Source organism: Ahaetulla prasina, chromosome 1 (genome assembly GCF_028640845.1).
Source record: "Ahaetulla prasina isolate Xishuangbanna chromosome 1, ASM2864084v1, whole genome shotgun sequence".
Classification (NCBI taxonomy): domain Eukaryota; kingdom Metazoa; phylum Chordata; class Lepidosauria; order Squamata; family Colubridae; genus Ahaetulla; species Ahaetulla prasina.
The window spans coordinates 36016783-36034181 of record NC_080539.1 but is presented as its reverse complement, the minus strand read 5'-3'; the positions used below and the strand labels follow the sequence as shown (position 1 = coordinate 36034181).

The window sequence follows — 17399 nt, the reverse complement described above, 5'->3', positions numbered from 1 at the left end:
TCACTTTTTCAGTGCCACTGTAACTTCAAACGGTCACTAAATGAATAGTTGTAAATTCAGAACTACTTGTATTGGCAAAAGGAAGAAAGATGGGCAATTCCTAATTACGATAAATACAGAAATAAGTAAATATTCAAGCCTTCCCTCCAAAGTAAGTGCCAAGAAGTACTATGTCTCATTTTCTACCTACAGAGGTAGAATTTTCTGCTATATGTGAATGTTTTTGGCTCACCAGGATAGGTGAAATACTGTTTCAGTGGCCACATCACTGCCTTGTTGCTATGTTTGTTGCTACTCAAAGAGTCTTTCTTGCCATTAAATTAAAGCACTGATTTGTTCTATCTAGACATTATTTCAGCATCTCCATCATAATTTACAGAGTCATAGAAATTTTATTATGGAACATGAATCTTAATCACTGTAAAATTAGGGAGTCATGTGTGATTTTAGATATTTAGAACTTCAGGGCATGAAGGCAGCATTGGAAGGGAAAATACTTATAAAAACTACGCCGCCGACAGACCTTGTACACTCAGATAAAATTTGCTGAGCTTTATTCAAATGATTTAGCAATAATAACAAGCATATTGTTTCAGCTGTTGGTAGTTCAAAATACATCATTGATGTGTTGGAAGAAATGAATCAGCCAGAAGGACAACAATAAACAACCTGATTTTGAATTATTGACATACTTTTCAAGGAGAAACACATACAAGTAATATCTTTAACTTCGTTTTTATAATGTAATCGTTGAAATATTTTGATACATTTTGATAAACAGACTAAAATAAAAGAAACAAACTTGCAAAAAAGTTATTTCTTAGAGAACTTGGACAGAAGATAAGAAACATAGGATCCACAGCAAGATGCCAGATATTCCTAGTATTATTCAGTAGGGCTCTTCTTAAGCTTCTTTTCTGAAAGGTCCAAGGCATTGTTTTCACATAGACACATATACAAAAGAGAAGAAAAAGTAGGAAGAATATCTGGCAAATAAGTAATATATTACATTCAGAAAAGTGAATAACTGCAGTTATTAAGTTAGTGACATGGTTGTTAAGTGAATCTGCCTTCCGGTTGACAAGAAAAGCTAAAATTAACATAGCCATCAAGATGATTGGTTGATGATTGGTAAACTCTTATTCTTATCTTGGCATCCTTTTAATGAAGTTTAATCCATGTATGTTGATATCAGGGCTCCAAGTAATACATCCACAAGGAGAACTCCGAGGCAAGCATTTTCCTCAAAGAACAATTTATTGGGATATATCATATTGGTACAAACCTGGTGAAAACTGGCTCTAAAGGTCCCATTGATTTTGACCTAAATAAAAGTAAAAGTTTTGTCACTTCCCCCCCAGTCACCAGTCACAAGGCCCAAGCAGCATACAGTCCAGTTGTTAGATGATCCCAGCCTCCTCCTTCTGAACACCTGCACAAATGTCCTTGGTTCCCCAGGGAAAGAATTTTATTTTGACTACAACACCAAAAACTATCTCTACTTCCCCCCTCCCTTCGCCTCAGCTCCAGGCTATATCAGCACTGAAGCAATAAGAAAGAAAATGGCTTCAGTCAGGTCAACTTCAGGGTTGACAGTTGACAAATAAACCCAGCTCCTATTAACCCCAATTCATGTATGCCAAATATATTAATTTTTTTTTTATTGAAAGAGTTTTAAAAAACAAAAACATTTTCCCCCTTTTCCCCTCCTCCCAAAAACCCCTTCCCCTCCTCCCCGGCTTCCCGGGTCAATCACAAGGTATTGTTATACATAAACCAAACATAGAATAAAATTTTCCCTTCCAATCCAAATAACCACGTCCAAAGCTTTTCATCTCCCAACCCCCTCCCCATTACATAAAATAACTTTCTAATTATTCAAAGGCAATCTGATATTTCTTAATCTGATATCTGTTTTGTAAATAATCAATCCATTTTTTCCATTCAATTAAATATCTTTGCTGCGTATTGTCTTTTAAAAACGCTGAGATTTTAGCCATCTCAGCCAAATTAATGACTTTCAGTATCCATTCTTCTATTGTAGGTACCTCTTCTTTCTTCCAGTATTGTGCCAAATATATTAATGAATTGAACTTGCTAAGTTTCCCCATACTGTTTTGTAATGTTTAAGATCCATTCAGATCACAACATCCTGGAGTGGAAGAAATCTTAGAAGCAATGCATCCTAATCCTGCTCAGTCAGGATCCAATCAAGCAATCAAGCTGACAGGTTATTATCTAGCTTCTATTTGAACAAGAACGTATTTTGCTTAACAACATTTTCATAGGCTTGTCGGCACACATGCTAATGTGCACACAAACACACATATTGTGAGATTACCAATATGTGGTACTTCAGTGAGCTTATCCTCGAGATACTAAGTGATCTCATGTAAAAATGCAGAATCTTCCTACATCATTCTACTGGATTGGAACTTTATAGGAAAATGTTAGACAATATGGTCACAGCCTGTAAGTCCTCCAGCTTGATTCCATTATATTAAAAGGTTTGCTTGCTTGCTTGCTTGTTTAACAAAATGCCTCTCATTCATTCTACTTCAAAAGAAACATCAAAATCCTCTGCAATCAAGCAGATAGCTTGACCAGTCCCTTAACTCAAGAACTGGGCTGAGTGACACAACACAAAGGGAAGGAATCTGGCCAAGGCAACCATCCTCATCTCCTTCCAGATATCAGTTGGCAGCAACTTTTTATCAAAAATTTTCTTGCCATGTGGTCTTGGGCAGGAGGAAATGTTCTAGTCCTTTTTTACTCTTAAAAAATATAAGGCAAGAAGATATTGGTGAACTAGACACCGATATGGAACTGTTGTAAAATGAAAACGTTTCTTTTGTTTTTGTTTTTAAAGAAAAAAATAATAAAAAAATTATTAATAAAAAAGAGGGAGCTTAGAGAAATAAAATCCTTTCATAGCAAAGCACTTTTTTTAAAAAAAGGTTCTGCATGGTTTTCCCTTTGAAGAAGTAAGATGTTTCAAGTTTTTTTAAAAAAATGTTTCTTAAAAACATTATTCTTAAATTGACAGACTACTTTGTGTAGCTTTCTTGCTCTAGCCTCCTTGGCTATTAGAAATAGCAAATCTTGCATTCAAAATAGTTAACGGCAGCAAGATAAATACAAGCAGTGGTTTTAATACTTTAAGCACAATTGATGTATTTATATATTATGTTTTGCTTCTTCCTAAAATAAACCAAATTAAACCACATTAATGCTTAGTATTATGATCTGATTGAAAGAATAGAATAAGACAGTGAATAGGTTCCCACACTGTGATCTCCAAAACATGCAGCACATTACACATTTGATTTTAGGTAAAATTAGTGTTTTGTGAAAACTGAGCAACTAGTCTTTAAAAGGCAGTTGAGTATTCCCCTAACTCTCAGTCAGTTAAGGCAACAATTGGCAACTTTATGGTTCCCCAGAACCAGAACTCCAGTATTTCTAACTAGTCTCCAATGTGGCTGTGAATGTTAAAGGTAAAGGTAAAGGTTCCCCTCGCACATACGTGTTAGTCGTTGCTGACTCTAGGGGGTGGTGCTCATCTCCGTTTCAAAGCAGAAGAGCCAGCGCTGTCCGAAGACGTCTCCGTGATCATGCGGCCGGCATGACAACGGCAAAAGCACAGGGAACACTGTTACCTTCCCACCAAAGGTGGTCCCTATTTTTTCTACTTGCATTTTTATGTGCTTTCGAAACTACTAGGTTGGCAGAAGGTGGGACAAGTAACGGGAGCTCACCCTGTTACACGGCAGCACTAGGGATTCAAACCGCTGAGCTGCTGACCTTTCAATTGACAAGCTCAACGTCCTAGCCCCTGAGCCACTTTTGTGAATGTTTGTGAATGTTAGTCCAATCATATTAACAGACTTGGTAAAGGATGAATTAAGATCTCCTATTCTTCATTTATCTACAACACTGGCGAAACTCCAGTGCCCTGAAAGAAAAAGCCGAAGGGGACATTTTGCAGCTTCCAAAATTCTGAAAATATAGAATGCAATTTCAGAACTGGATAGTGAGCAAAATATTCAATCTTGTGACTTTAACTTGTAAGTATCTCGCTTTCATGCTTAAATTGTTTCATGAAAGCTCCTATCAAATCTCAAAAGAGCCAATATCCAAGCATGAGGTATTTTTATATGCTCTTATTATTTTGGCATGCATCTATGACAAAAATGCAACAATAACATAATACTTTTTAACAAGTGAGGTGGAGACTTACTATTTTTATACAGGTTACTGGATAAAAGTGGCTGGTAGATAAATTATAATTTCATTTCTAAATGAATTTTCAAACATGAGAACAATGATACCATAAACTGAGATCTGAATACCATTATTCCTACATTAAATGGTCAGCATAATATTCAATGAATATATATTTGCTCTTTGACTGGATCTAACTTACCAGAAGCAACAATAGATCTTCTTACGGTTCCAAGGGCAGCGTCCCCAGTATGTCTCTTCCCTATAACATTCTTTGTAAGGTCGGCACACACCACCCTCTGAACATCTTTTCTTTTTGGCTTGGGTAAATCCTAGAAAATTAAACAAAAAAGTAATACTGAACATCATAAATAAAAAATTTTCTTCAGTGAAATCATTTTCTAGATAGAGAATGCAGCTATTTGCGTTCAGAGTAATTCAAACCTATCAGACTACGGATAAAGTTTCTTATGATTTCAACTCTCTCAACTATAGTAGTGTAATCATGCATACACACACACACACACACACACACACACATACACACACATACACACACAAGCAGAAAAGTATCTTACTTGACAATGAGAGGAAGAGAATAAGACACACAAGTAAGAACTTCATGACTGTCTATCAGAACTACTACAGTATCAGTGTTGCTGTAAGACGGGGAATGGTAGCACCACAAAAGAAGAGAAGGAAAACTGTGGGAGAATAACAGATAGTTCTTTGATGGAATGTAGTGATCTGCTGGGAAGCACAGCAGCAGGAACAACAGTACAATGTTTGTATTCATGTTTGTAGCATTTTCTTTGCTCTGAAAGAATGTTACAGATTCTCTCCCAGTTGTTTTCACACAGCCATACTATGATCTATGGCTTATTGTTTGAAGTTTTGTGTGTTGTATGAACTCAGCCATTGTACATTATATTCACTAAAATTGTTGGGTCCATTAATTCGAGTAAATTAAAGATAAAAATGAGCATTTGTTGCAGAAATTTCTCTAAACTATTCAGTTATTATTTATTTATAAGATTTGTGTGCCACCCATTTTATCTAGAGGCAACTCTAAGCAGCATGAAACATTAAAAACAGGTAAACATTAAACTTAGAAGGTAAACATTAAAAACATTAAAACACAAGGGGCTTGATGCCATTGATGGTTCCAGATGTTGATGCAACAGGCCATATAGGCACCTAATAAAAAATTTAATCACCTTCCTGAGATATTTCCTTGACAAGATATGTCAAATTGGTGTATACCAGGGGTCCCCAACCTTTCAGACCTCAGGGACCACTAAATTCATAATTTTAAATCCCGTGGACCAATAATATGATCTGCCTAATGACCAGTGGGAGTGGTTAGGTGGTCATGTGACTGGGTGGGTGTAGCCAACTCAGTGTCACTCATGTCAAGGGGAGCCTCACCAGCTTCTACTCATCCCTCCCCTCCCAGCCCCTTCTCGCTTGCCCGCCTGGGCTCCTTAGGGCCCCAACAGGAAGCAGTTGTTGGAGCTAAGCAGCCACCACGAGAAAGAGTTGGCAAAACAGCTCAGTTCAAATTGGATCTGGCTAAGAAGGAGGCTCAGCAGAAGCACCGTACTAAAGACTAGGAGCATAGGCTTTCCAAGCAGAGGGAAGACCTGCAGGAGTGCAAGGCAGTGTCGTGTCCCCCTCCCCCTCTGACAACTGGGTCTGGGAAGTCTGTATCAAGCGTGGCCACGAAGCCTCTGCAGCTTTGCCAAATTCCTTTCAGATTTCTCAGGGCAGGCAGGAATCCAAGGTGTGACTTCAGCAAACCAGATGAGACTTTGCTTGACTCAAAGTTGCTTGACTCTGGCTGGTCCTTTATATAGGCCATGGGGTGTGGCTCCATGACTCAGCACTTATCCAGGCCTGCCCCCCCCTTCCTTCTACTGACATCGCCTCTCAGATCTCTGGAAGCGAGGATCCTCCCACTTTAGATTGTCTTCTGCTGTTTGAGAAAGGGAGAGGTCAGAAGGAGTAGGCCCAGGTAATTCCAATCCTTGGCTGACTTCCTCTGATGGCTGCGTGTGAGTGAGGTTTGTTTGTTCATTCCTGATATCCCCTCCAGGCATGGGGCCAGGGCTGGGGGCTGGAGGCATGCCAGGCTGTTCCTCTTCATTATCAGACTCTGAATCTGATAGCAGGCCTGGCAGGAAACGGGAGGGGCCTGCTGAGGAGAGGAGGGAGGACGAGGCACAACAGGCAGGTACCGGCACCTGGAGGCTCAGTGGGTGAAATGGTTAGCCAGTTCCAACCCATGAGGCAGTCCCATTGGAACAAGGTCCTCTGGCTCTTCACCACCAGTGGCACTTCCCTCCAGCCTTCACCCAAAGCCCCACACCAGGAGGCTGAAGCAAATCCCAAGTCAGAATTTCTGTACCCCTCCAACCCCCACAAAAAGATTCTGAAGGGGGAGACTCTCTGCAGCAACACAACTGTTCATTGCACATATCCGGTCCAGGGGCCGAAGTTTGAGGACCCCTGATTTAGTGCAATATAAAAAATGCAAATAATTTTTCTGCGGACCACCAACATTTTCTCATGGACCACCAGTGGTCCATAGATTACCAGTTGGTGACCGCTGGTGTATATGAAACAGGAAAAACATTTTCTTTTGGCTTCAGGACAATATATCTTTATTTGGATCACTCAGATCTTTGGAGTTGCCTTTGTTTTGATGGCATAAAAATGGAATGTCTTAAGTATTCTTTCCAGAACAAAAGTAAACGTATTTCAAATTTTTTGTCAAAGGAAACCATAGAAACTTCCTCTCTTATTTTCAGTCTATAGGCACAAAAGTAGACAGTGGTAGTGTATGCCATTTGCCTACTACTAAGGGAATGATGTAAAAGAAGAAAAGATTCAAAAATGTGTTTAAAACCCACACTTCTGCAAAAGCTTAATAAAAAGCAGTACATGGCATGATTCATTTCCACATTATCTTAAGTAATTAAACAAAACATATTTTGTCCTTTGTTTGTCACTTGCAAACTCTCGTTTATCTTATTGCACAAGGACTATGTAAATATGTCTCGGACAATTTGCCAGTAACATGTGGCAAATAACTAAAACAGCATGACTCTTGGATTTAGCCTGGAAATTTGAAAACTCACTGGCAGCCAGACAATGAAAAAACTACCTAAAACCAAATGAGAATTGAAACAAGCAAGATTTAATATTATTTTTCCTAACTTAAAATTTTATCAGCATTGTTAATAGCACATATGCAACACCCTTAAGCACAGCACATTATTTTGTACCAACAGAAGGCAAAGCAGATAATAACAGGACCTGGAAATGACTAGGGACAGGTCAATTGAAGAAAGAGGCAGAGTCTACAAAGACCAAATCTTAAGAATAAATGCATATAAAGCCAGAATTGAGAAGACAACAACAGATAGCAAGTGCCACCTCTGCAAAGAAGCTGAAAAAACAGTGGACCATCTAGTTAGCTGCTGCATAAAGATCACACAGACTATAAACAATGGCAGGACAAAAGTAGCAACATTGGAAGATCTGCAAGAAATATCACTTGTCTGCAAGCAAGAAGTGGTGGGAAAAATAGAAAAAGTAATAGAAAATGATGAAGCTAAAGCACTCTGGGGACTTTAAAGAGCCAGGCAGCACATAGCACCCCATACTTAACCATTGTTGATAAGAAAGCCAGAAAAGTCTGAAGAGTAGATGCTGCAGTACCCAGAGGCAGTATAAAGAGAAAAAGTTGGAGACAAATCACAAAATTCTCTGACATTATGTTCCTCTTAGTTTCCTATATTCACTCACTATCTGGCAGATCTGCCACATATTAAATAATAGTGATTACTTAATTAAACATTATTGATTAATTAACATCGAATCCACATAAGTATTTCAGACTAGATAAACAGTTGTAGGAAATATTCATTCATTCGACAGTCTTCAAACCAGGGGCAGGTTCCAAATCCCGTCGCTAACAGTTCGCCCAAACCAGTACCAACCCACCGCTGCTTCAAACCTTAGAATAGGGCAAGTTAATTTTAAACTTAGACAGAGATAGAGGTAGCTAAGAAACAGACTATTTGAAGTTAGGAAAAAAATAAAAATCTTCTTTAATATATTGATAAATATTAATTCATTAATTAGGATAGATTAAGAGTTGGGTTTGACTTTAAATTGGCCAAGATTCCAAATAATGTATCTGGGGTTTTGGACTTCCATGAATATTTTTCTTGGTAGAGATTAAATAGTTCATTAGAAAATAAATATTTCAAAATAAAAAAAAATATTATTACAAATGTGCATCTTATTTACAGGAGAAATATTCCACTGTGTTTAGTAAGACTTATGGCCCAGTAAGCATTTTCTTATAAGTTGCTGTCCTAGGTACAGTGCCCTGAACTGACTCCCAAATAAGCATGGTTAGGATCGCTCTGTATTACCTTTGATTCAATGGTTGTCATTATTGAAACTCAAGAGTTAAGTTTTGAACATGTGGCTGGAATATCCTTTGCAGTTGTACAAAGTCTGCCACATCTTCATGAATCCATCTACCTCTAGGGTTAGGTCATTCTAAATTTGAAGACCACTATGTTCTAACACCACAAGCTAATCTATATCAGATCTTACCACTGGCCCCTCCAATGTAGACACTTTGTGGTATGCATGTTTATAAAAACAAATCCCACATATGCTGATATGTGCTCTTTCACATAGGCAGACCCATTGATAGTTGTTGAATCAGTTTTTTACTGAGGCCATTGACTTCCTCTATTGCTTGGCCATGGAGTTGTTACTGCACAACTCCCTCATGGCCAGGCATATATTTAAGAGCAGAACAAATTTTAGAGGGGTGTAGAACAACAGTTAGGAGACAGGTCAGTTTTGGAAAAAGACTTATGTACATATTAAAACTGGGAAGTAGTTAAAACTGGGAAGTGATGAAAGGTGCGCAAACCACCAAATGAAGGAAGTTAAATAGACACTCTGGAAATCAACTGTATCTCTCCAACATTTAGCAATAAGGAGTTCTATTCTCCAAGAAATAACCATTATCTTAAGTAATACACCTGTGCAGCAAGACTAATGAGGAAACTTTAAAGATGCAAAGAAGAAACAGCACAAATGTATGGAAGAATTGTACAAAAGACTCCAAAAGGAATGTTATATGTGGAAGTGGCTACATGTACTTGGTAATATCACTAATCACTGTCATTCTGGAAACTGACATTAAATTGATCTATAAAATATTGATTTACAATGAAGCTATGGAACTGATACCCTACTAGCAGACCTATGTAGGTTCCCCCAAAACCAGATAGCCCTCACTCTGCTGTTCAGAAGAGTGGAGAAGTCAAAGGAGATGGAGACCCTTCACATTATTCCATCTGATGAGTGACACTGGACACTTTTTATTGATTTTATTGTAATTTATTTGCATGATTGGTGTGATTCTCTGAGAAATGTTGGGAGTTGGATAACTTAGAAGTTTGATAAATCATCATCATTTTCATCATAATCATCACAATCTGCTTGAAGTGTCAGAGTTAAAGAATGATTTTTCTGGATTTAAGGAGTTACAGAATAAAGATATGTGGTCAAGGGACTGGAAAACATCCAATGATATTCTAACATAAAAAAGAAAATGCTAAAGAATACTCAAACAACTAGTCAATTGTCTTTCATTGACAATCTCCCTGGAACTTTGCTACAGGTTTCTCATTATTCATTACAGAATCCAATAATACCTGATAGATCAACCAGAATAGAGCTGGAAGGGGCCTTAGAGGTCTTCTAGTCCAACCCCCTGCTCAAGCAGGAGACCTTATAACATTTCAGACAGGTAGCTGTCCGGTCCATTATTAAAAACCTCCAGTGATGAAGCACCTATAACTTTTGAAGGCAGCCTGTTCCACTGGTTAATTGTTCTTAGGAAGTTTCTCCTTAATTCCAAGTTGTGTCTCTCCTTGATTAGTTTCCATTCATTGTTTGTTTGCCTTGCCTTCTGGTGCTTTGGAAAAAAGGGATTGACACTCCCCCCCATTCCTTGCTGCAGCCCCTCCAATAGTGGAATACTGCTATCATGTCACCCCTAGTCCTTCTTTTCTCAAGATTAGCGATACCCAATTCCTGCAACCATTCTTCATATGTTTCTGTCTCCTGGCCTTTAATCATCTTAGTTGCTCTTCTTTGTAGTTTTTCCAAAGTCTCAACATTTTTTTGTAAAGTGGTGACCAAAACTGGATGCAGTATTCCAGGCATGGTCTTACTAAGGATTTATAAAGTGGTACAATATTCCATATGATTTTTGACTCTATGCCTCTGTTTATACAACTAAGCATTGTATTCACTTTTTTGGCTGCTGCAGCATACTGGTAGCTCATGTTTAAGTGATCGTCCAATAGGACTGCAAGGTCCCTCTCACAGTTATTGTTTTTGAGTGAGGTTTCACCTAATCTGTACCTGTACCTTTGGTTTTTCCTGCCTAGGTTGGTACATACTTAGGCAGTGAAAACCAAAGGTACGAGTACAGAACACATACTCTTTAAATTTTCAATCTTTAAATTATTTTTTTCATGATAGATGGACAATAAATTGTATACTCAAGGAACTGAGGTATTTGTAATACATAATAGCATAGCCAACTACTATTTTCCACAGGCCGTGTATTTGAAATGAGAGTGTCAATGAATAATTTATTTTTGAACAATCTTCATCTCAGTCCTCCTAATGGGTGAAATGATCATTTTGAAATTCTAGTGAGAAAAAGAGGTACATAAGAGGCATAAAAAAAAATCAAATGCTTCTGTCAGGAAACAAGCTTGAGACCTATAAAGCCACCAAACTTTCAAATGATATGGATTTTAGCTTTTCTATGAACCTGAAATTTTTATTCTTAAAGTAGGGTGTGGTCTAAATTACAATGAAAATATCTTCTTTGCTTTAGAGTTATGCTAAATACTCTTAATTCTGATTGTCAGATTCTATTTTTATTGCTTTTTTCCTATGAACCTCTATCAGTTTAAAAATATAAATAAAAATGTAAATACTCCAATAAAATAAATAAATACCATATAAGTTCATGTATGTGATTTAAGTATTTTTCTTGTTGGATGAATTGTGGGGAATCTCACTCAGACATAGATATGTAAACTATAGCTTTACACACGTGAGGCAGGCAAATACCTTGTTGGGAGGTTCCAAAAAATAAATCACATGAAAATTTCAATGCATATTTAACTTTATTAAAAGCAGCAAAGGGAAAAGCTTCTTTTTGAAGGAAACCTTGCAAATTTTACTTTTGAAGAAAAATGCTCTGGAATCTAATGAATAATCATTTGGATTTGCATAAAGGAAGATGAAGCAATTGCGGGCAGTGACACCATATCATGGCTGGATCCTGAACATCTTCATGAGGGCAGCAGTAAGCCATTATTTTCCAAATGCTGTATAAATACAATGAAATAATAATTTGATGTAAATGATGGATCCTGCTCAATGAACATCCGTCTCTCTTAAATCTCTCTCACCCTCCCTTGATCCCAATGTTTTCACTGAAAACATTAGTTCTTCTTCATGAAAATGCCTTGCAGTACTTTGACAATACAAAGAGCAGATAGGCAAAGTGCCCAAACCTCCCACTGCAATATTTCTAATGGAGGAGATATTTCTTACATCGTAAACAGCAGTGCTGATAAAAACGACAATTTTGTTTCCCATAGCTTGTAGTGCCTTGAGGACAACGTAGTATGCAGAATCCATATCCATGGAGACACTTCTTCCCTATGGAAAGAAAAAAAGAGGCCAGTCATAAGTTGAGTAAAAACACACACACATACACACACACACATCCCAATATATATGTGATTGTGTGTTCATACCTGTGTATAGGTATGTATGTACAATATATATGTATGTATGTATGTATGTATGTATGTATGTATGTATGTATGTATGTATAGGGAAATATCTCCTTTAGGACCTCAGCTGCTTTGTAGATTTACTGAAAATAATTAGACTTCACATAATTTCATTTTAAGGCAAGGCCAAAGCCTGCCCTGATCTAAATTACTTAGCTGGCATATATCTGTTTGTAAGGAAATTAGGAAAAAGAAAATCACCTAACTTCTGTGATATATTTTAACCTATGACCATGAGAAGTTGCTTGTCTGAAGGAAAAAAAATCTTGGCTTAGAATGCCTCATTATAGTGTGAGGTTAGAGTAGAAAATCCTTGGGCAAAAAAGAATCAGCTTCTTCCTCCTCCTTTGCTACCAACACACCAACTTGCCTCTGGATGTTTCCCCCATTAACTCCTTTAGAAACATTTTCAATCTCTTCTCTTTCTCTGGTCTTCAGATTAACTCTCTCATGAAACACCACCAGGAAACTCAGGCCTGTAGGTTTGACTGTGAGCTTGGAAAGAAAAACCTCAGAAAAGGGCATTGATCATTTATTCCAGCATTGCTTTCAAAAAAAATTAATAACCTTCTTGATATAATCATCAAGACTGGAGGTAGTATTTAGAGTCCTGTGTGCTGCATTAGTATTATGTAGAAAAAAGACTTATTTCTGTTTCTAGATATTTCATTGCAAGACTAGAAAATTCTCTGTTTCATTTATTTTTTTCAGGCTAATTACATATAGATTCCTTGGATAGTTGTTAATTTGTGCCTGAAAATGCATAATCCAGTCTAAACATCTGGCTGACAATGCAATGAACCATAAATAAAAATAAAAAAATAAGGTATGCTTGGAATGAAAGAACAAAACCAATGAATTGGCTTTCCAAACCCACCTTGCCATTCTACATTTCCCTGGATGTTCAGTTTTCGTACAGGGGGGAAAGAAATCAGTGGTGCATTTTTCAGATGTTCTGAGACTCATAGTAGGGTGTCGTAACAACACCCTGCTATGAAATTAAAAGATCTTAAAAGCTGAAAGAAGGTTAGATAAGAACATATTATCAAAATGCAATAGTTCATTATTTATGCATTTCTGGTCCTGGACTGAAGAAAGGACTTGATTAGGAGACAGATTCTTCTATCCTTCTGGCAGAGGTGGTCCTACTTTATTAGAAAAAACAGAATTTTCCTTCTTGTTATCAGTGTCTTATCTGATCCAGGCAGGACTGCAAAGACAAGGATAGCAAACAGCAGGAAAAGGATTTTCATGTTTAGACTGGTTCTGAATTAAATCTCATTTCTGCGATGAGGCACATCTTTGCATTTATAGATATGTAATGGTTGCATCATATGTAGTAAGTGAAATATTGCAAATATTTGTTATGTTTACAAGTCTTAAGCAACAAACGGCCGCATGCTATTTCTTTAAAAACAGGTTCTATATTGAAATATGAGCAAGTATCTCAGTTTAGCCGAGAATAGAATAGAATAGAATAGAATAGAATAGAATAGAATAGAATAGAATAGAATTTTTTATTGGCCAAAAGTGATTGGACACACAAGGAATTTGTCTTGGTGCATATGCTCTCAGTGTACATAAAAGAAAAGATACCTTCATCAAGATACAACATTTACAACACAAATGATGGTCATAGGGTACAATTTAACACTTAATGATACAACACTTAATGATAATCATAGGGTACACAATCCTATGTGTAAGCAATCAGGAACAATCAATATCAGTATAAATCATAAGGATTACCAGCAACAAAGTTACAGTCATACAGTCATAAGTGGAAAGAGATTGGTGATTGGAACGATGAGAAGATTAATAGTAGTGCAGATTTAGTAAATAGTTTGACAGTGTTGAGGGAATTATTTGTTTAGCAGAGTGATGGCCTTCGGGAAAAAACTGTTCTTGTGTCAAGTTGTTCTGGTGTGCAGTGCTCTATAGCGTTGTTTTGAGGGTAGGAGTTGAAACAGTTTATGTCCAGGATGTGAGGGATCTGTAAATATTTTCATGGCCCTCTTCTTGATTCGTGCAGTATACAGGTCCTCAATGGAAGGCAGGTTGGTAGCAATTATTTTTTCTGCACTTCTAATTATCCTCTGAAGTCTGTGTCTGTCTTGTTGGGTTGCAGAACTGAACCAGACAGTTATAGAGGTGCAAATGACAGACTCAATAAAACAATTTGTTCATAGGCAATATCCAAACGTTTAGTTGTGTCACCAATGATACAACAATTTATTGTTGTTTCCATGACGGATAGACAAAGCTGCTATTTTAATTAATGCTGAGACTCTGCTTGTAAAGATAGAAAACCCTGAATAAAATATACCACTGGTTGTACTTAAGTGGCTCATCTTCACCTCTTGCTTGATTCTGTACAAAGAAGGCCTATTAACTATTAACCAACAATTTCCCTCTGTTTTCTTGTTCTGCATCGAGAGTTGTCTTTTCTGGGTTTGGCTGACATAGATGCTACTGTTCTATCAATATATTCTCCTTCTCCTCCTTCTCAGTGTAAGAGAATAACAGAATAACAACAGAATAACAGAGTAACATAGTTGGAAGGGACCTTGGAGATCTTCTAGTCCAACCCCCTGATCAAGCAGGAAACCGTATACCATTTCAGACAAAGAGTTGTCCAATCTCTTCTTTAAAATCTTCAGTTTTGGAGTACCAACAACTTCTGGAAGCACGTCATTGAATGCAAACATCTGCAAGTACCAAGAGAGTACCAAGAACCCTACGAAACACGCTGAAAGAACATCAAAGACCCAGCAGTTCATCCCTGACCTACACATATTCCCTTCTATTGTTAAAAAGCAATTGAACCTGGGGGACCACTGGATGTGGCATTCTAGGGAAATTCAAACAAGTAAGCATAAGGGTATCAACAGAAATGTGGGGGAATCATACAAAAAGTCGCAAATGGAGAGTATATGTGTGCAAAGACCAATCCACAGGAAAGAAATTGATGGTTGGTGATTACCAGTATAGCTATTAGAGGAAAACAGGCATGGGACTCAACTGGTCAGGAGCTATGGTAATCACAGTCCACGAAGATCCCATGGATAGCCCCACTTCCAAAACCGAAGAATGGATGTGTTTGAAGTTTCTTTTGTTGATTTCATTTCCAGCCATTTTCTGCAGGGGAGACAAATAGCTGAAGTCTTTTGTGTGGAAGAGCCATGCAAGGCAACATGATTAAAACTCTGGATCAGCCCAGATGCCCATCATTTTTCTTTTTTTACACACACCCTTTTTTTCCTGTTACCCACTTTGGCTACAGAAAGTTTTAAACCAACAACTTGGTGATCCAATGAAATACATTCATGTTTTAGATTGGACTATATAAGAACATGGGGATCTCACCAGACTCTAACTCCTAGAATAGGTTCCAACATGGAAACCTAAATACAGTATTAGAAGAGCAGCAGCAGCTGCTTACTGGTCCTTCTTTAATCTTGTTAGTTATTAAGGCATGGATTTATTTTCAGTTTGGGGCATAGACTTGGTTTACTGAGAGGTTGAATACTTTGCCTTGGATTCGAAACAAAACCATTCTGTCATTTTGAGATTGTAGCCCAATGCTGCTTTTCCCACTATATTAACTATCCATTTTTTTCCCTAAGGAATTCTTGCCCACAGTAATAGGTATAATGGTTATCTGAATTGAATTTCTCCATCCCTGCCCACTTTAGTTCACTGATTTCCAAGGTGTTGATGTTCAGTCTTGTCATCTCATGTTTGACCACATTCAGCTTACCTTGATTTATAGGTCTTACATTCCATGTTCCTATGAAATATTGTTCTTTAATATTGGACTTTCCTTTCACCATCAAACACATACACAGCTGATCATCCTTTCAGCTTTGGCCCAGTTGCTTCAGTCTTTCTGGATCTACATTTAATTGCCTTCTACTCTTCCCCAGTTGCATATTGGACAGCTTGTGACCTGACAGGCTGATCTTCCGGCATCATATCTTTTAGCCTTTTGATACTGTCCATGGGGTTTTCTTGGGAAGGATATTAGAGTGGGTTACCATTTCCTTCTCCAGTGGGCAATATTTTATCAGACCTCCTCACTATGACCTTTCATAACTTTATTGAGTTGCACAGGGCCTTTTTGCCATGACAGGGCAGTGAACCATGAAGGGGAGGCGGTTTACAATTCAATATTCCATTTCTGTTATCATTCTCCTGTTTCATGCTTTCAGCCTTCATGTTAAGAAGAAAATCAATTCAACTGGAAAGATCACTGGATGTGGCATTATGTGGAAATTAAAACACGGAAGTATAAGAGAATATCAATAGACGTGTAGAGCTTAAAACAACAACTTGGTGATCCAATAAAGTGAAGTCAGATTTTATATTGCACTATACAAAAACGTAGGGGTCTCAAGACTCTACCACCTAATCTAGGGATCAAAATGTAAACCTAAAGATTAGAAGAGTTTGCTAATAAGCTATGGTTTTAATTTACCTTGGGGAGGAAAATCCCAGTTTTATTTTAACAGGCTCCAAAAGGTATGATCTATCAAAAAACTAAACACACTTTGTTCCAGAATAATCTGTGATGTGCTAGGAAATGATGATCTTTATGAAGATCTTTAAGAAGACAGATCATTAAAAATAAAGGCCCCGAGAGTGAAAAGTTAATCAAAATATGAAATAAATATGGATTATGTTCTAGGAAGCAGTTGGTAAGGAAAGTCTGAAAACCAACTTTACTAAGGCAAGAATTTGCAGTTGAGCAATAACGGTAACGTACTAACACAATCCATAAAACCTCAAGTCCTCATGTTACATGTGTGTTTCTGCAGAAATACGAAAAAGCACCCTGTTCTAAACTGACTTGATGATAAATGATGATAAATAAGCTAAATAATTGTAGTAATAAGGTAAAAACAGCAATAATTAGAAACATCAACACTGACAAAATCAGCATCAGTCAATTGTAAAAGGCAGTTTTACTTGGAGCTTTCATTCTAGGACTATACCTTTAACACTATCAAACAACATTTGCCTATGCCAGATCCTTGGAAAGGCTTCGATAGGGGCCTAAAAATGACAAATCCAGTCTGAACTGGCTGACTATGCAATGAACCATAATAATAGTAATAGTAATCTATTGAAGAAAGCACAACACACGTAGCCCATGGATTCCAATTTTGCTATAGGACATGAGACACTTGAAATACTCAAATGAAAACATCTGAAATCACCCCCCTTTTGTTTTCTGTTTTGGACAAACTCAAA

The 17399-nt window shown here is 37.4% G+C and overlaps 1 long non-coding RNA gene across 1 annotated transcript in view; it reads right to left on the bottom strand.

Annotated features, from left to right (window-relative positions):
* The window catches only part of LOC131189048 (uncharacterized), a 90790-nt gene extending 85908 nt beyond the window's left edge, over positions 1–4882 (bottom strand). Inside the window, exons 1-2 of the long non-coding RNA XR_009152887.1 lie at positions 4803–4882; positions 4427–4556 (exon numbers count right to left, since the gene is read on the bottom strand). This is a non-coding gene — a long non-coding RNA (uncharacterized LOC131189048). The remainder of the gene's footprint in view (positions 1–4426; positions 4557–4802) is intronic.
* Positions 4883–17399: the final 12517 nt, after the last annotated feature.